This window comes from Ovis aries, chromosome 9 (assembly GCF_016772045.2).
Source record: "Ovis aries strain OAR_USU_Benz2616 breed Rambouillet chromosome 9, ARS-UI_Ramb_v3.0, whole genome shotgun sequence".
Classification (NCBI taxonomy): Eukaryota; Metazoa; Chordata; class Mammalia; order Artiodactyla; family Bovidae; genus Ovis; species Ovis aries.
This window is the reverse complement of record NC_056062.1, coordinates 32,081,181-32,101,146: the sequence shown is the minus strand read 5'-3', so window position 1 is coordinate 32,101,146 and position 19,966 is coordinate 32,081,181. Positions and strand designations below refer to the sequence as shown.

The 19,966-nt window shown below is 50.6% G+C and overlaps 1 long non-coding RNA gene across 1 annotated transcript; it reads left to right on the top strand.

Annotated features, from left to right (window-relative positions):
* The first annotated feature begins 1,469 nt into the window (after window positions 1–1,469).
* Window positions 1,470–18,765, top strand: LOC105609191 (uncharacterized). Its single transcript, XR_001042631.5, has 2 exons — window positions 1,470–1,682; window positions 8,148–18,765. It is a non-coding gene; the product is annotated as an uncharacterized LOC105609191 (long non-coding RNA).
* Window positions 18,766–19,966: the final 1,201 nt, after the last annotated feature.

Genomic DNA, 19,966 nt, shown 5'->3' with positions numbered 1-19,966 from the left:
CATGGCTCGAAGAGTCAGCTGGAGCCATGTGTAGTTATTTTTCTACTCCCCAGTCCTGGGCACAGTTTTGTGTACTGTGTACCTCCTTTGACCCAGTGTCCATTTAGAGCTTTCCTAATTTTAATGGGGCTGTGTTAGAGTTCTTTGTATATTTTGTGATAAAACCTTTATTAAATATGTGTTTGCAAATATTATTTTTTCCCCAGTTGTGTTGTTTTTTTGATTTTTTTGAATGAGGTTTTCACAACAGTAGCAGTCTTTAATTTTATAAAGTCCGAGGAATCTCCTGCCTTTCTTTCTGGAATGGTGTGTTTTGTGTTGTGTGTTACAACTACAAAGCTTGTGATCTACATGACCAAACCCAAGCTCACATCAATTTTATGTTTTCTTCTATAATTTTGAATAGTTTTGCATTTAAAATTTGTGAGAAGGTGACAGGAAGGCCAGAGGTCCCCAAGCAGCAGGGGGAATCAACTGCAAGCGGCAGACATCTTTTGTTTTCTTTTGTTTTCCCCTTCTCTGTTGACCAAACAGTTTCTGCCTGAGACTAACTTTTTTTTTTTTTTTTCTTTTCTCAAACCTTGGGCTGATAATGGCTCAACAAACCAGTATTCATGTCAATTGTTTTATGGCCAGGGATGACATCCTGGCCATCCTATCTCAAAAATGCATATTGTGAGAGGGGGGCCTGGTGAAACTCCCCTCACCCTTGAGGTGTTTCTTTTATCTGATTAGAAGCTCGCTAACAGACATAAAACGCCTTGCTAAAAACTAGCAAGTGGGCATTCTATCTGCCCCCTTCTGATGTCTATGTCAGAAGCTTTCTCTATCTCTCTTATACTTGAATAAAATTCTGTTACACAAAAAGCTCCAGTGGTCAAGCCTCGTCTCTGGCCCCGGATCAAATTCCTTTCCTCTGGAGGTGGCAAATCTCAGCGTAGCACGCGGATAGCAGCTGCAACCTTTCAAGTTGTCTATAAATAATTTTGAGTGAATTTTGTGTACCTCATAAAGTTTGCATCTACATTTATTTCATTCTATATGGTTTTCAATTCTATGTTCTTTACCTATTTTTGAAAAGTTATGGGATATTGTCTTCATTTGAGTTTGAATTTACAGTTTAATGGGCTTCCCTGGTGGCTCAACTGGTAAAGAATCCGGCTGCAATGCGAGAGACTTGGGTTCGATCCCTGGGTTAGGAAGATCCCCTGGAGAAGGGAAAGGCAACCCACTCTAGTATTCTGGCCGAGAGAATTCCATGGACTGTATAGTCCATGGGATCGCAAAGAGTCCGGCACGACTGAGCGACTTTCGCTTTCCAGTTTAACAGACTCAGCAGCTCTGCCCGCAGGGGCCGCTGTGCCCCGTGACCTGTGAGTGAGGCGTGGCCGGCACTTTCCTTATTGACCACAGGGTGGCGCTGAGCCCGCGTCACTGACTCACAGCGCATGCGTGTTCCCTGCCGCTCCGGCTTAGCTTAGCTGCGGGAGTTTTGCCTGCTCGGGCACGGCAGGGCTTCGGCTGGGGCTCCCAGGTGAGCGCTCAGTTCGGCTGGGACTCCCAGGTGAGCGCTCAGTCTCCTTGGAGGTCGCTGGGGTTTCGGCTTCAGGACAACACGAGGCGGCGTCCACACTGATGGGAGCTGGGATTCCTGATGACTCAGGCGACATCGAGAGGAAAAGGTGAGGAAAATTCAGGAGATGTTTGGTGAAGTTTCCTGGGTGCGAATGACTAGTTATCAGACGACCCAGAAGGCCGTGGTGGGAAGTGGGGGTTTTAGTCAGTTTGATGTGCGGTGTAGACGGTGTCCAGGGCCCGTCTTTGGATGTGGTGTCGTTTTCCCAGCTCTGTTTATTGTGGGGACTGTCCTTGCCCTTGGTGAGTCCTCGGCCCCTTTGTCCTGGATAATGGACCATCCGTGTGGGCTGAATTCTGTGCCCTCTGTCCTGTTCCTCTGGCCGTGTGCCTGTTTTTTGTGCCAATTCCACAGTTTTGGTGACTGTAGCTTCACCAGATTTAGTGTGGAGTCAGGGAGGGAGATGCCTACAGACTGTTCTTTCTCGGGGTCACCTTGGCTATTTGGGGTCCTTTGTGATTCACGCAAATGTTAGGAGGATTTGCACTTTCTGTGAAAAATATTGGAAATTTAGGAAGGATTGCATTCACTGTGTGCTTTGGGTAGAATGGACATTTTTACAACGGTATTTGTTCTGTTCCATCATGAACCCAAGTTGTTGTTCCGTGGCTCAGTCATTTCAGACTCTTTGCAATCCCATAGATTGCAGCAGGCCAGGCTTCCCTGTCCATCATCAACTCCCAGAGCTTGCTCAGACTCATGTCCATCCAGTCAGTGATACCATCCAACCATCTCATCCTCTGTCAGCCCCTTCTCCTCCTGCCCTCAGTCTTTCCCAGCATCGGGGTCTTTTCCAATGAGTCAGTTCTTTGCCTCAATATTTTGGCCACAAAGTATCAGAGCTTCAGCTTCAGCATCAGTCCATCCCATGAATATTCAGGCTATCAATGAATATTCATGGTGAGCAGAAGTATCTTTAACTAATTCTTCTGTTCCATGAGCACAGGTATCTGCAGTGATTTGTGTCTTCTTTGGTTTATTCATCATTGTCTTAAAGTTTTCAGTGTATGGGTCTTTGACATTCTTTGTTAAATTTATTCCTTGGTATTTTGTTCTTTTTGATGCAGTTGTAAATAGAGTTTTTTCACTTTCGGATGGTTCATTATTATTGTTTAGGAGTGCAGTTGATTTCTGTGTGTTTATTTTGCGTCTTTGCTGAATTCATTTATTATTTCTAGTAGTTTTTTTGGTGGAATGGTGTAGAAAATTGGAATTTAAAATCCCAGTTTCTGCCACATCCAGGTTGTCCACAACAGGGAGGAAAGGGCAGTCCTTTATGTTGCTGTTGTTTAGTTGCTCAGTGTGTCCGACTCTGTGACCCCACAGACTGCAGCACACCAGGCTTCCCTGTCCTTTGCCATCTCTAGGAGCTTGCTCAAACTTGTGTCCACTGAGTCAGTAATCCCCTCCAACCATCTCATCCTCTATTGTACCCTCTCCTCCTGCCTTCAATCTTCCCCAGCAGCAGGGTCAGGCTTCCCTGGTGGCCCAGATGGCAGAGAATCTGCCTACAATGCAGAAGGCCCAGGTTTGATCCCTGGGTTGGGAAGATCCCCTGGAGAAGAAAATGGCAACCCACACCAGTGTTCTTGCCTGGGAAATCCCACGGACAGAGTAGCCTGGAGGGCTGTAGTCCATGGGGTCACTCAGGGCCTCTATAGGAAAGCCCTAATATAGTCTTCTCACAGTGCCTTCTGAATTCCATGTGGATTTTGAGGCCACTGGATCTGGATAAGGCTTGGCCTCTATATGGAGGTTTAATATTTTCTTTGCTTTTCTGGCATGGTTTTGACATGGTGTTTTGAAAAGTATTTTATTTTCCAGTAATTTCAGATGGATAGACAACCTTATATACATGAGAGCAAGTTTTGTGTCTTGATTAGATATATCCCTAAATATTAATGTTAACATTTAAATGGAATTATTTTTATAAGCTCATTTTGACATTATTTATTGCTAGTATATATGTATAAGATAGGTTTTTGTAAAGTGATATTTTGTCCTGTGACTGCTGAATTAGTTGACTAGTCAAATAATTTTTCGTTGTTATAGGAAGTTTTGCATATAAGATAGTGTGATCTGTGTTCTGTGAGCAGACACAGTTTTAATTTTTCTGTTCATGTATGAATGCATTTTGTTTCTTTCCTCAGACATCTGGGTAGCACTTCCAGTACCCTATTGAGTAACAGTGGTGAAGGCCGGCTTCCTGTCCTTGTTCCCAATTTCAGGAGTAAATCTTTCACTGTTTTACGTTGAGCATGAAGCTTGACGTGGCTTTGTATGCTGCTCTCACATTGGACAGATTTCCTTTTATTCCTGCTCTCTGGAGTGTTTGTATCATGAGATAGCACTGGACTTTGATTATAGCTTCTTCTGCAGGAATTGAAATGATCATGCGTTTCTGCCTCACAGTTTATAGTGGTTCAATACACTGCTTAGTTTTAATATGTGGAACAACCTGGCATTTCTGGTGTAGAGATATTGCTTATGGCACCGTCCATTCAATGTTTTGATGGTTCCATGTTGCTCTAATTTTATGGAGAATTCTTGCTTTTCTGTGTATACGGTATACTGGTGTAGTTTTCTTATTATTACGTACTTGTGTGATTTGATTATATTTGGCTTGGTGTTGGTGGTTTGAAGGGTTAGCATTAGGGCTGAGACTGGTGTGCGGGCTGGGTTATGGGTTATGGTTGCTGTTAAGTGACACCCACGTTGCAGACCGGGCTGCCTGCCTCTGACATCCCCATCCTGCCAGCTCCTGCCTGGCCCTCTAGAGACTGCTCACCACCCAGAGGGCAGGGGTGGTCCCCTACTTGGCCTTCCTCCTGCCTCTGCCTGTCCATCTGTCCTCCCTGAGTCAGGACACTGCTTCCTCCATGAGGCTTCTGGGTTCCGGCCTTGGAACCCCGCCCCCCGCCCCGCACCACATCCCCACAAGCTGTGTTGACCACCAGGACTTGTCACCTCAAGAGGCCCAGGAACTTGGACTTCCCAGGACCTCAGAATGGGACTTTGTGTGCAGATGGGCCACTGCAGAGCTGTCCAGGTTGAGATGAGGTCACTGACCTCTATGTGAGAGGGGAGCAGTCCTCATGGGGAGAAGGCCAGGTGAGAGCAGAGACAGAAATGGGCAAAGAGAGACCTGGAACCAGCTAACCACAGAACCTGCAGCAGGAGCAGGCCCCTAGCACCTGGATCTAGGGCTCCAGCCTGAGGGCAAGTGTCCCCTATTACACCCCTCACACCTCCCCCCACACGCATCTGGTGTTCTGTGTTGGGGCCGCAGGAATCCCAAACCTGGCCTGTGGAGGCCTGAGCGTCGTGCTTGTTAAAACCCAGGGCAGTCACTAGCTGCCTCCCCTCTGCACATAACCCTGTCCCTTCCCGGAGGAGGGACCCGGGGTCCAGGAAGACCCACTCTTCCCTGTGGTACGGCTGCCTGGCCCCCGTCCACTGGGCACCTCAGCCCCGAGAAAGTAGCCACAGTGGTGTAATGACCACGGTGAGTGCCTGCAGGCCACCCTCACCCCCCTCCTGCCCTGAGTGTGGCCATCTGAGAAAGGACCCTCCAGCCCCCGACGCAGGCGCCTCGTTTCACAGGGTCGGCCCTTGCACCTTGTTCTCGGAGGAGGGTGTTGAGAGCCGTGGTGACTGACGCCTGTGAGTCTGTGGGCCGGAGAGGTCTTCCCCAAGAGCCCAGGCGCAGCTGGGCCAGGACGGATCCACCCCTCCCCTCCGGGTATCCCATGGAGTGAGGATCAACTCCGTTGACCCCAAAACCCCCAGAGGGCTAGACCTTCCACAGGTCGGGGACTGGGTGTGCGCCTCATTCGCTCAGAGAGAGCAGTGTCTTCACCACGGCTGCCAGATGGGCCCGTGTCCCCACCAACATCCAGCCTCGGGGACCCTCCAGACAGAAACCCCCTTCCAAGGGCAGAGGCCCCTGTGCTTACAGACCCCGCCTTCAGGAAGGGGGCCAGCCCGAAGGACGGTGGACGTGCCCCAGTGCCGAGCGCTCACTGACCATTGCCCCCGTCCCCCTGCCCCTCCTGCTCCCTGTGGCCTCACCCCCTCACTGGGAGACCCTCCCCTCTAGGCTCCAAGCACCCACGCTTCCCACCTCATCCCCATCTCTCTCCAGTTCAGTTTGCCCTTTTCCACGCCGGGTGAAGAGGAGAGTGAACGCCTCATGCCAGTGTTTGCAGCTATGTCAATGGGCTTCCCTTGTCTTCCTGGCTGCGGTCTAGCTGGACACCGGGTGGTTTCCAGGGGTGCAGAGCTCGGCGTCGCCCAGCAGCGAGCAGCTCTGACACCCGCGCCCCACACCCCTTGTCCAGCCTCAGGGTTGACCCATGACCCTCCCTGGGCTTCCCTGACCCTTGGTCAGTGTCCTCAGTCATGTGCTGACAGGCGAGGGTTCCCTCCAAACGCTCCTAAATGCTTCACCCCAGCACCCTTCCCGCAGTCGGCCCCTTGCCTGTTGGGATGCTCCACCCTCACCAGGTCTCGACTGCATGGCAAGGGCAGACGCCAGGCCTGCTGTATGCACTGCTGTGCATCCTGCTGTGTACACACGTATGACCCTGCCCCAGGACTGGGAAACGCAGCCCTACAGGGGATGTGGGGAGACGTTACTGACCAGAGGGTGGATGTCAGCTCTCAGCTCATGAGCAAGGGCAGCTGGCTTCTCGCTCCTGGGACCCTTTCTCACCCAGCCTGACCATGACCTGGCTTTGTTCCGCCCTGTTGTCCCTCCATCGGCCTCGCTCTGTGAGCAGAGCAGGCCAGTGTGGCCAGTGGCCACAGATTGAGGCCCACAGACACTAGCTGACCTTGTGCGCCCCTGCTGGCCACGCGGGATAGGCGCTGCCCTGTGTGCTGGGGGCTCTACTGTGCACAGAGCCCAGGCCTCTGCTTCTGGCTCTGGAGTCACCTGGAGTCTGCTGGGGGTGTCTCTGCTTCCTGGGCCTCTCTTCCAGGCTGGTCTGTCGTCATGGCATGGTGCGTGGTGGGGCTTCCCGAGTCCCCAGGGAGCTGGAGGCTGAGGTCGGGCACATCGTAAACCCTGCACCTCAGAGCTCAGGTGGGCTTCCTGGGCTGCTACAGCCGAGGAGGCTGGACTCTGCTCCACACCTGTCCTTGCTGAGTTTAACTGCATCCTTCATCATAACTAACCCTGAGTATAACAGCTTCAGGGACTTCTGGGAGCCTCCAGGAAAAGCATCTGGGAGGCAGTCTCTGGATCCCTGGCTCTGCAATCAGGGTCAAACGTGGTGGAGGGTCTTGGGGCCCTGGAATCGAAGAGCCCTCTACTGGGGGTGGGAGGGTGGGGAGGAGACCCCAGGTGGTACTTAGCTGAGTCCAAGGCCCTCCCAGGTATGAGGCATCCTAGCCCCCGTGCATCACAAAGAGGCCTGGTCCCTGCTTCTGAGAAATTCCCCAGGGTGGGTCTTGATGCCAGAGGTGCCCATATGCTGTGGCTCCTGAGTTTCCAGGGAGGATAGAGGAGTGAGGAGAGACTTGTCCGCAGAAAGAGAGCTTCTGTCAGAGCAGAGCCTGGGGCTGCCACACCTCCACTTCCACCACCAGCCCCAGGTGCACCGGGGCATGACTGTGAGAGCGAGGCTCCTTCCCCTCGCAAGACACGCAGAACACATGGGGCACTGGTCATTGGACCCCCGCTCAGTGTTAAAACCTCCCACTCAGGCCTGTTGATTTAGAGATACCATTTGAAGACTATTAAGGGGGTGAGGTGGGCTGGGAGTGAACGCCCAGGGGGGTGAAGCTGAGGTGGGGCAAGTTGGAAGGTCACCCAAGGCCAGGCTCTCCCTGCAGCAGCCCCCCACATGAGCCCAGGTGGAGGTGGGCCCCTCGAGTCAGAGCCCCGATGGCTCAGACACCACATTCTGGGCCTTTGGGGCACAAGTGCGCAAGTAGCCCCTGTTCTTGTCTACACTTGCTGCAGTCAGGGTCAGCCCTGTCTTCGTCTTCTTACTAGTATTTTATTTGTATTTTTGGAGAAGATTTTTTCACAAGAAACACGGATTTTTTTTTTTTTTTCCAAGCAAAAGGTTTACACATTAAGAATCTATTGTCTTGGAAGAATAGAAAAAGTCTCTTCGGCTAGCAAGAGGCAATTCAGATTAGAGGAACTAGTGAAGCAAGTTATATCCTGGAAGTTCTGATTGATCCAGTTTTAGGAATAAGATTGACTGTCTTCTTATCTAGTTGTGTAAGGCTCCTGTTGTGCTGTCTCAGCTTGAGACTGGTAACACTCACAACCGAGCCTCCATGGTCCCATCTGGTGTGGACACGGGGCTGGCTCACTCTCCAGGAGGCTGCATCTGTTCGCAGAAGCCACCAAGCTGCTCCCCAGGCGCCCCAGTCCTGTCGTTGCTATTGAGGGCACAGACCTCTGTCTGTTCCCACTCTTGCTGGGCTGACTTCTGTCTGGCCTTCTCCACTCTGCTGACAGGCTCTTTAACTCTGGGTTTTTCTTTACATGCAGGTGGATCCATGGCTTGGCTTCTGCAGACTTCTTCATCAGCGTTGACCTGGATGGGACAGAAGAAGGTTGATCCCCGGGTCCAGAGTCCAAGCCCACCACTGCCCTGTTCTTCATGGCCAAGTTCTCACCCCTCCCAGCAGGCCTCTTGGGGGCCACTGGGATGGGGTGTCCCTGGCAGGAGCAGGGGTCCACGACTGGATGAGGGTGTCCACACCAGGGCTGTAGGGCCTCTGGGGGGCTGGAGGCCATAGGACAGGCAGGAGGGCTCCCAGCGTTCAGGCGGGTCCACACATCATGGTCTTAGAGGCCCGCACACAGTGCACCAGGCTATCGATGTGGTAGAAGGTGCAGTGGTCCAGGGACCAGTCCAGCCCGTGCAGGTGCCTGACCACCAACTGGTCAGCGTAGAGTATGCACAGGCAGCCCTGGCCATGCTCTCGCACTTCCGGGAGGACACTCAGCATGGTCCCTGGGATCGCCAGGAGGTCCGCCAGCAGGGCCCCCCAACGCAACCTCGTGAAGTTACAGTAAGAAACAAAAGACACCTCCCTGCAGGAAGACGGAAAGAAAGTCAGCAGCCTGAGTGCTGTCCTGAGGAAGGCAGGCTGGCGTCTGGGAACTGGGGGCTGTAGTGGGGTGAATGGGTGGCTCCCAGATGCTATGTCCATGTCATGACTTTAGAATCTGAAAATGGAACCTTATTTGGAAGTAGGTCTTTGCAGGTGTAATTGGTTACGAATCTGGAGAGGAGGTCATCCTGGATTGGGGTGGCCCTAAATCATTGAGAGCGTCCTTCTAAGAGACACGGACACAGAAGAGATACCAGGTGAAGATGGAGCCAGAGGTGGGAGGGAGGGGGCCACAAGCCCAGGAACACCTGGAGCCCAAAAAACTGGAAGAGGCAGGAAGGACCCTGTGCTGGAGCCTCTGGAGGGAGCGCAGCACTGGGACACCCTGACCACAGACGGCTGGTCTCCAGCCTGAGAGGGCACAGGCTTCTGTTGTTCAGAGCGTCCGTGTATGGTCATTTGCCACCGCTGCCTCAGGAAGCTCATGTAGCTGGTGGGAAGCTCCCTGCCCTGTTCTAAAGCCTCTCTCCCATTAGGGGCAGGCCCCTGCACCTATGCTATTTGCACTAACCATGAGGTTCTCGCTGAGCCCTGGCTCCCCTTCTGGGCACTGGCATTTTGGAGAGGGAGAGCAGAAACCATCACGTGACCAGCCCCCAGCCGGGTGCCAAGTCTCCAGTGAGCTTCCCTGGGGAGTTGGGGTGGGGGTGACTGTCAGGGCTCTGCCCTTTGTCACGGGGGAAGAGACACCCTAGACACCCTCAAGGAGGGAGAGACACGATGGGTGAGTGACCAGCTCAGGGCCCCCACTGGTGCCTCCCCACTGTGCCCTGAGGCCTGTCTCAGCTGTGAGCACCCCAACCAGTGCTGAGCCCTGGAGCCCCCCAGCGGGCTCCGCCCCTTCCTCCACCTCTAGTAGGTGGGACACCCCTTCCCCTTGTCACTTCTAGAGCACTGCAGCCCCTGCCCCCTTTGTCCTCTTCTAGTTGGTGGGACACCCCTTCTTGTCATTCCAGGAGCGCTGCAGGCCTCACCCTCTTCCTCAGTGTCTAGTAGGTGTCACACCCCTTCTCCTTGTCACTGCAGGAACAGCTCTGGAGCTGGTGTGTGAGTGGTTCTGGGCTTTGCAGGCTGAGCCCCTGGTTCTGTGCCCCCTTCACCTCATGAGCACTAAGGCAAGCTGTCTGCCCTGCTGCCTGAATGCTCTCACCCCAACTCAGTATTCTCAGGGAAGGATTAGGGGCTTCTGTAGCAGCATCTGAACCCTCCTATAATAGGGGTGTCCTTGTGCACAACCCTTTAACCCCAACCTTTAGCAAGAGGTAACAAAAGTCTCTAAGGTAGAGGTTCCAGAGAGAATGGTAGCTACACAAGCAAAACTAGATGGAACCAGCTGGGACCAAGCTGGCAATGAATCTGACTTCCAGCAGACATTGTGTGTTGATTTTACTGTATTATTGATGTAGGAGATAGATGGGCTCCAGATTAGACATAACTGGCCTCCTGTTTGCATTTCATGGGACACGAATAAGTGTACTTCATTTCACGGTGGATACTTACAACTGTTAGCATTTCTGAGGGAAGAGTTGGATAGGCTTCAGTCTAGGTATTTACAATCAGCCTCCTGGTTGCCCTCTGAAATGGAAATAACAACAGAGAGTAAATAGCCAGTGTTTGTCTCTTGCAAACACCTTAAGGTAATAGTCATGGCAAGGATAAAGAGGGGGGCGCAAAATCCTGTATGAGTAGAGCTCAGGGATCTCTGCCCACCACTCTTTTGGGACAAGGGAGACACTGCGCGTGCACAGAAAGTCTTCTTATGGGTCAAAACTCAAGAGATAATGCCAGGAGCAGTGAGTCTTGCTTTTCCCAAAAGACTTCACTTCAAGATTCATCCTGGCTCAAGAGTGAGTGTGCACCCAGGGGAGGGTCCCAGGGTAGGTCAAGTGTGGACAAAGAAGCCGGATAATTAGCCTGAAGGAAAACAAAGACCCGGAAGAAATGCCCCATGTAGATGACTTAACCATCTCTTTTCTCTGCTCCTCCTCACTAGGGGGGACGCCCACACCCTTTCTCTGCTGGGCTTCTATCTTAACAAGCCATTGCTCCATGTGCTTCCCCACTTGTTATTCTCTTTATGTCTCTAAAAAATTTATACCTGAATTTACAGTTTCTATTTCTGTGATAAATACACTTTTCACTGTGGGCAAAGATCCAGGGAAAAATGGCTTCTAGCTTCTAGCCCTTGCCTATCTGGTGGCTAGGATTCACGGTTCTCATCCAGGCTTCCCAGTTTCAATTCCTGGGCAGGGAATTAAGATCTCCTTTCATGTCACCACTGGCTGCTAACTTGATCTTTATATTAAGTGACACACCTACCAGTGGCCGTACCCAACGTGAAGAACCAAAAAAAGGTAAACATGAGGTGGCCCCCTGCTAATTTGGAAAAGCCCTGCCCTTCCCCTAAACGCACCTGCCTCCCCAGCATTAGCCTCACTCCTCCTCCCAGTGTCTTTACTGTTTAAAATCGAACCACTTTCTCCAGGTGGGCGAGAAGTTGAGCTGAGAACTTAGTGCCTGCTTCTCTGTTCTTTGGCGTCTGAGTAAAGCCCATGCTGTGTTGCTCTTGGCTTTGATTTCATAATTGCCTACTTGAGCCCAAGTGGAAAAAGGAAGCCTTCCCTGTTGAGGCAGAGCCTTGGCCAGGCCAGGGCCTGAGCAGGGTCCATAGGACAATTGGTGAGAGTCTGTGAGGGGACGGTGGTCTCTGTCGGTGGGGTGGTGGAGGGCACGCCCACAGCTACAGCACTGGCTCCGTGGATGAGCGTCAGGGCGCAGAGATGATGTGAGCCAGGCCCTAGTGAGGGCCACATTCAGGCTGTCGTGATGACCAGAGTCAGGGCCCAGTGAGGGCCAGAGCCAGGCCTAGAAAGGGTGAGATTCAGGCCCTAATGAGGATGAGTGTCAGTGCCTAGTGAGGCCCTGAGTAAGGCTGTAGTGAGGACCAGACTCAGGGTCGGGTGAGACCCACAGTCCTATCCCAGTGGGGCAGAGTCAGGCCACAGTGAGGACCAGAGTCAGACCGTAGGAAGGACCAGATTCAGGGCCCAGTGAGGACGCAAGTCAGGGCCCAGTGAGGCAAAGGGTCAGGCTTATTGAGGCAAAGAGTCAGGCCATAGAGAGGACCAGAGTCAGGCCATACGAGGACCAGATTCAAGCCATAGAGAGAACCAGACTCAGGACTTAGTGAGGACAAGAGTCAGTGCGTAGTCAGGATCAGAGTCAGTTTTTAGTGAGGACCGTAGTCAGGCCATAGAGAAGCCTTGTCAGGGCATCGTGAGAAGCTGTGTCATGCAATAGATAGGAATAGAGTGAGGCTGTAGTGAAGACCAGAAGGAGGCTGTAGTGAGGGGCATAGTGAGGACATAGTGGGCCAGAGTGAGACCATAGTGATGACAAGAGTGAGGACACAGTGGGGACCGGCGTGAGGCTGCAGTGAGGGTGAGAGTCAGGCCCCAGGAAGCAGGTCAGAACCCAGTGAGCGTGAGAGTCTGCGCCAAAGCGGAGCAGAGTCAGGCTGCAGTGAGGACCTGAATCACGGCCCAGTGAGCAATCGCGTCAAGGTCCAGTGAGGACAGGAGTCAGGCCCAGTGAGGAAAGAGTCAGCCCACAGAGAGGACCAGAGTCAGGCCACAGAGAGCATCATTGACAGGGCAGAATCGGTGCACAGTGAGGAGCAGAGTCAGGTCCTAGCGAGCATGAAAGTCAGGCCCTAGTGAGGACCAAAGTGAGGCCATAGCGAGGACCAGAATCATGGCCCAGTGAGAAAAAGTGTCAGCATCCAGTGAAGAAAAGAATCAGGCCCCAGTGAGGCAAGGAGTCAGGCCATGGTGAGGATGAGAGTCATGCCAGGGTGAGGCATGTCAGGTCCTAGTTAGGACAAGAGTCAGGCCAAAGTGAGGATGAGAGTCAGGCCCTAGTTAGGACTGGAGTCAAGCCACAGTGTGGACCAGAGTTAAAACCCCATGATGACCGGATTCAAGGACTAGTAAGGAAGAGTGCCTGGCCCTACTGAGTACAAGGGTCATGTCATAGGATCAGATTCAGGGCCCAGTATGGAACAGTGTCAAGCTCCAGTAAGGACAAGAGTCAGGCTCCAGTGAGGTAAACAGTCAGCCTGTAAGTAGACAAAATTCAGGCCATGGAGGACAGTCAGGACATAGTGAGGACGAGAGTCTGACCGTGGTGAGGATGAAAGTCAGGCCAAAGAGAAGACCAGTGTCAAGCTGTAGTGAGGACCAAAGTTAGAGCCCAGTGAGGACCAGACTCAGGGCACCGTGAGGACCAGAGTCAGCATCTAGTGAGGACAAGTGTTAGGTCCTAGTGAGGATGAGAGTCAGGACCTAGTGAGACCAGAGTCGGACTGTAGGGAGGACCAGACTTAGGGCCCATTGAGAACCACAGTCAGGCCTACTGGGTACCAGAGTCGGACCCCAGTAAGGCAGAGTCAGGTTGTAGAGAGGACAAGTAATGTCATAGTGAAGGCCGGAGTCGGACCAGAGTGAGAACCAGTGAGGACCGATCTCAGGGTGCAGTGAGAACTAGAGTCAGCGTCTTGTGAGGACAAGAGTCAGGCCCCAGTGAGGACGACAGTGAGGCCCTGGGGAGCACCACAGTCAGGTCCCAGTGAGGCCAAGAGTCGGGTAGTAGAGAGGACAGAATAAAGTTGAAGAGAAGACCAGAGTCAGGCCATAGTGATAAAGACAGGCCACAGAGAGGACCATAGTCACAGCATATTGAGAAGCAGTGTCAGATAATAGAAGTGTGAGGAGGCTGTGGGGACCAGAGTCAGGCCATAGTGAGGACCAGAGTGAGGCCATACTGAGGATGAGTCAGGCCCTCGTGAGGCCAAGAACCAGGCCCTAGTAGCATAAAAGTCAGTGCCTTGAGAGGATGAGATTCATGCCATAGTGGGGCAGAGTCAGGCAGAGTGAGGACCAGAATAGGGCCAGGTGAAGAATCATCTCAGGCTCCAGTGAGGACCAGAGTCAGGCCCTGGTGAGTCAAAAAGTCAGGCTCAAGTGAGACAGAGTCAGGCACCTGATAAGGCAAAGAGTCAGGCTGAAGAAATGATCGGAGTCAGGGGCCATTCAGGAACAGACTCAGGGCCCAGTAGGACCAGAGTCAGGCGGTGTGGAGGAGTAGAGTCAGGGCCCAGTGAGGCAAAGAGTCAAGCAGTAGAGAGTAAAGAATCAAGCTGTAAAGAGGACCAGAGTCAGGCTGTAGTGAGGCAAAGCATCAGGTCATAGTGAGGCAGAGTCAGGCAGTAGAGCCGACCAGATTCAGGCCACAGTGAGAACCAGAGTCAGGCTGTGTTAAGGACAAGTGTCAGGCCATAGAGAGGACCATGTCAGCGCTCAGCGAGGGCAGACTCAGGGAACACAGGACCAGACTCCGTGCATAGTGAGCTCCAGAGTCAGGGCATATTGAGAAGCATTGTCAGGGCCTAGTGAGAAGAAATATCAGGTAATAGGAAAAGTGTGAGGATGTAGTGAGAAGCAGAGCGAGGCTATAGTGAGGAACCAGAGTGAGGTTGTAGTCAGGATGAGAGTGAGGCCAGTTTGAGAACAAGAGGGAGGCTGAAGTGAGGACAAGGGTGACGACATAGTGGAAGACCAGATTCAGGCTGTAGTGAGGACCTGAGTTAAGGCCTATTCGAGATCAGACTCGGCCCAGTAGGACCAGAGTCAGGACCCAGTAAGGACCACAGTCAGTGCCTACTGAGGACCAGAGTCAGGCCTCACTGAGGCAAAGAATCAGCCTGTAGTGAGGCACAGAGTCAGGCAGTTGAGAGAAGAGTGTCAAGCCATAGAGAGGACCAGGGTCTGGCTGCAGTGAGGACCAGACAGGCTGTAGAAAGGACTAGAGTCAGGGCCCGATGAGGACCAGAGTCAGGCCCAGTGAGGCAAAGTATCAGGCTGAAGTGAGGCAAAGAGTCAGGCCATAGAGAGGCCTAGAGTCAGGCCGTAGGGAGGACAAGAGTCAGTCAGTTAAGAGGACCAGTGACAGGGCCCAGGGAGGGCCGGAGACAGGCCCTAGTGAGTATGAGAGTCAGGCCCTGGTAAGGATTTGAGTCATGCCATAATTAGAACTAGAGTCAGGCCACCGAGAGGACCAGACTCATGGCCCAGTGAGAAACAGTCCTCCAATGAGGACGAGAAACAGTCCCCAGTGAGGCAGAGTCAGGCCATATTGAGGCAAAGGTTCAGGACAGAGGAAAGAGTCAGGTCATAGGACGAGAGTCAGGCCACGGTGAGGAGGAGAGTCATGTCAGGGTGAGGACGAGAGTCAGGCTAAAATGAAGACGAGAGCAGGCTTTAGTGAGAACCAGAATCAGGCCGTATTAGGGACCACAGTCAGTTTGTAGTGAGGGCCAGATTTAGTGCCCAGTGGGTCCAAAGTCAGGCCCTTATGAAACGAGAGTCAGGCCTTAGTGAGGACCAGAGGCAGGCTGTAGTAAAGACCAGCATCAAGGCCCAGTGAGGACCAGATAAAGGGCCTAGGGAGGACCAGAGTCAGGCCATAGAGAGGACAAGACTCAGGGCCCAGTGCAGACCAGAGTCAGGCCCAGTGAGACAAAGTGTAAGGCTCTAGTAAGGCAAAGAGTAGGCCCTAGAGAGGACCAGAGTCCAGCTGTAATGAAGACCAGTGGCAGGCCATAGAGAGGACCAGAATCAAGCCATAGTGAGGACCGAACTCAGGGCACAGTGAGGACCAGAATCAGGGCATAGTGAGGACCAGAATCAGGGCACAGTGAGGACCAGAATCAGGGCATAGTGAGGGCCAGAATCAGGGCACAGTGAAGACCAGAATCAGGGCATAGTGAGGACCAGAGTCAGGGCACAGTGAGGACTAAACTCAGGGCATGGTGAAGACCAGGGCCAGTGTGTAGTGAGACCAGAATCAGGGCATAGTGATAAGCTGTGTCGGGTAACAGAGAGGAAAAGAGTGAGGATGTATTGATGACCAGGTGAGGCTGCAGTGAGGCCAGAGTCAGGCCATAGAGAGGAGCAGGGTCAGACTGTGGTTAGGACTAGGTCAGGTCCTTTGGGGGACCAGACTCAGGGCTCAGTGAGGACCAGAGTTAGGCCATAATGATGACCAGAGTCAGGGCCCAGTGAGGACCTGAGTCAGGCACCTGTGACAAAATAGTCAGGCCCAAGTGCGGGAGAGTCAGGCCACAACGTGGTCCAGAGTCAGCCACAGTGAGGACCAGAGCCATGGCCCGGTGCAGACCTGAGTCAGGCCCAGTGAGGATAAGAGTCAGCTCAAGTGAGGACAAGGTCAGGACAAACTGAGGACCAGAGCAGAGCACAGTGAGGACCAGAGTCAGGCCATGGAGGACAGACACAGGCCATGGTGAGAATGAGAGCCAGGCCCTAGTGAGGCCCAGACTCAGACTGTAGTGAGGACCAGTCTCAGGGAGCAGTGAGAACTAGTGTCAGCATTAGTGAGGACGAGAGTCAGGCTCTAGTGAGGATGAGAGGACCATAGTCCGGCCCCAGTGAGGCAAAGGGTCAGGCCATAGAGAGGGCCCCTAGAGAGAGCCAGAGCCAGGCCCTCAGGGGGAAGAGAATCACCAGGGAGTGAGCACCAGAGTCCGGCCGGAGTGAGGACGAGACTCAAGTCACAGTGAAGACCAGAGTCAGCCGCAGAGAGAAGAGCAGTCAGGCTGCAGAGAGAGAGTCATGCCATAGACAGGACCAGTGTCTGGGCCCAGTGAGGAGAAGACTCGGGGCTCAGCAAGGACAAGAGTCAGGGCCTAGTGATAGATAGTAATAGGAAAAGAGAGGGCATAGTGAGGGCCAGAGTGTGGCCTTAGTGAGGGGCATGGTGAGGCCCTAGTGTGTACGAGAGTCAGGCGTTAGTGAGGACGAGAGGCTGAGACTGGTGAGCCAAACAGTCAGGCCCCTTTGTGGCAAAGAGTCAGGCCACAGTGATGCAAAAAGACAGGTTGTAGTGAGGCAAAGTGTCTGACTCTTCGCGACTCCATGGACTGTAGCCTGCCAGACTCCTCCATCCATGGGATTTTCCAGGCAAGAATACTGGAATGGGTTGCCATTTCCTTCTCTAGGGGATCGTCCCAACCCAGGGATTGAACCTGGGAGTCTGCACTGCAAGCAGACTCTTTACCATCTGAGCCACGAGGGAAGACCAGAGCCATTATAAGAGCTATGCAATTGGATATTTGAACAATTTATCTCCAATGTGAAAATAAAAGTGAAGTTTCTCAGTTGTCTCACATTCTGTGAGACTCCATGGACTGTAGCCTACCAGGCTCGTCCATCCATGGGATTTCCCAGGCAAGAGTACTGGATTGGGTTGTTATTTGCATCTCCAGGTGATCTTCCCAACCCAGGGATCGAACCTGGTCTCCCGCATTGCAGGCAGAAGCTTTACCATCTGAGCCACTAAGGAAACCCATATCTTCAATATAGAGGTTGTTAATGCTGTTCTGTAAACCTCTCACACTTGTCACCATCTTTGTTTAGTTCAGTAATATCTTGTGGTTTAGCTTCTGTCTTCTGTGTGTAGTAAGCTAATCACTGATCGAAAATATGTATAACTTTGCTTTATGCTATTTTATATTTCACAACAATATCCCTGTTAACATCTGTGAAAGAACTTGCTATGGAAACCGAACCATAACATACCATATTATACATGCAGATTTAACATTTTGTTTCATATCCTCTCTGGTGTATTTCAGTGTTTTAATTTTCTTTTCAATAACAGTAGAAGTTATTTGATATACTAATACTACACTGTCATACATAGGGAATTTCTTTCAGCCTTTAAAACTAAACTATTTTTGCTGTATGATTTTAGAAAATAGAGTATATGGGAAAAGACAGCTAAAGCAAATTATGCTTTAGAACACTTTCCCATACCTAGAAATTAGAAAACTTTAAATATTGAAAATTAATAATCATTTAGAAAACATTTGAATTATTAAGAAGATTATATTATTCAAAAAGGGATTATGATATTGTTTAAGAGATAAAATGATATTTAACCTTCATAAGTAAAATAAAAGTATTGTATCTAAAATACTTTATGGTAATATAGGAATCAGGTATTGATTCCTTTGATATTTTATTGGAGTATAGATGCTTTAACATGTTGTGTTAGTTTTTGCTGAATAGCAAAGTGAATCAATTCTACCTATACACATATCTACTCCTTTTTAGATTTCCTTCCCATTTAGGTCACCACAGAGCATTAAGTGCAGTTCTCTGCTATACAGCAAGCTCTTATGAGTTACCTGTTTTATATATTGTTATTGTTTAGTCCTTAAGTCATGTCTGACTCTATTGCAACCCCATGGACTGTAGCCCGTCAGGCTCCTCTGTTCATGGGATTTCCAGCAAGAATATTGGAGTTGGTTGCTATTTCCTTCTTCAGGGCATCTTCTCAACCTCAGGGATCGAACCCATGTCTCTTGAGTTGGCAGGTGAATTCTCTACCACTGAGCCACCAGGAAAGCCCATTTTATGTATAGTAGTATATATTAATAAATGTCAGTCCCAATCTCTCGATTCACTTTAAAGTAAAATAAAATGCAGGTAGAACAGAGGAAATAAATTAGACTTATAAAACAATCATTTAAAATTATTTAACTGGGTGCGTTGAGTTGTTTCACTCAAGATATTTACTGATTACTGAGTTGATTTCTTAGTGGGTTAGTGTTAACATTGCACTTTGCAGCATAGGTCAAAACTCTGGCCTTTCAGGCTATTTCAACCAGTTTTAGGTCTTTGTGGAGGACAGGAAACTGAAGGTGGGGAGATGGTCTGAATTGAATTACCTATCTGGTGTATTACAAAGCATTCCACATTGACATTTATTGTATCATTGAGCAGTACATTTGTAATCAATAACATTGCAATTTTGCTTCAAAAATAATAAAACAACTGTTTAAATGCTAACTCCCATTTTAAGAAAAAGAAAATATATCCTATTAGATTTTAGCTAAATTCTACTTTAAACTGCTTGTGCCTTCGTTTATTATTCCTGAGTTGTTTCATATCTATGTTCGTTAAGTACTCAGTTCCTAATCTCCAGATCAGAAACTTCTCTTCTATGCATTCCTCTGATACACAATAGGCCTTGCTTTTGACACTGTATTAAAAATCTCCCTGTAACCATCGTGTGGAAGGCAGAATCTGGATGGCCCCCTAATTCCCTCTTGTTGATGCACAAGACCTGCACAACCTGGAGAATGGAGAAGACCTATGAATGTAAGGGTTATTATTCCCTTGTGCGGAGGTATGTTTTCCTACTGGCTTTCAAGAAGCTGCCATATTGTGACAGGGCCAAGGTAATTAGGATCTGAGGGTTGTCTCTAGAATCTGAAATCAGTCCCTGGGGACCTCAGTCCTAAAACTGCAAGAGACCGAGTTCCGCGAACGACTTGAATGAGCTTGGAAGAGGACTCTGAGCCCCAGATGGGAACGCAGCCTAGGCCAAAATCTTGGTTACATCCATGTTAGACCCCAGCAGAGAACCCATCTCCACTGGGCCTGGACTTCCGACCTACAGATACTGTGAGACAGTAAGTGGATGTTGTCTTAAGTCTCCAAGTTTGTGGTAATTTGTTTATAGCAATAGAAAACTAACACAATCTGAGTTCCTTTTCTATGCTCTTTTCACTTATTTTCTGCCATAGATTAGCTAGTAGCAAGTGGGCCCTACATGATTAATCTCAAAATGGGCAATTAAGATAATGAATGTAATGGAAACCTGGCTAATCAAAGCTGGTTTACCTTGTGTTAATGGAGAAGGAAATGGCAGCTCACTCCAGTACTCTTGCCTGGAGAATCCCATGGACAGAGGAGGCTGGCAGGCTACAGTCCCTGGGGTTGCAAGAGTCGGACATGACTTAGCAACTAAACCACCACTGCCAAGGCAACATTCTGTAAGTGCTGCTTACCTGAGCCACTTCTATATTTATACTTGTGTGTTTTCTGAATTCAGATATAATGTTCTTTAAAATCCCTTGTTGTTCATACTGTTAATGCTGTTTATGGCGTTCTCAAGGCAAGAATATTGAAGTGGTTTGCCATTCCCTTCTCCGGACCACATTTTGTCAGAATTCTCCACCATGACCCATCCGTCTCGGGTGGCCCTACATGGCATGGCTCATAGTTTCACTGAGTTAGACAGGCTGTGGTCCATGTGATCAGTTCT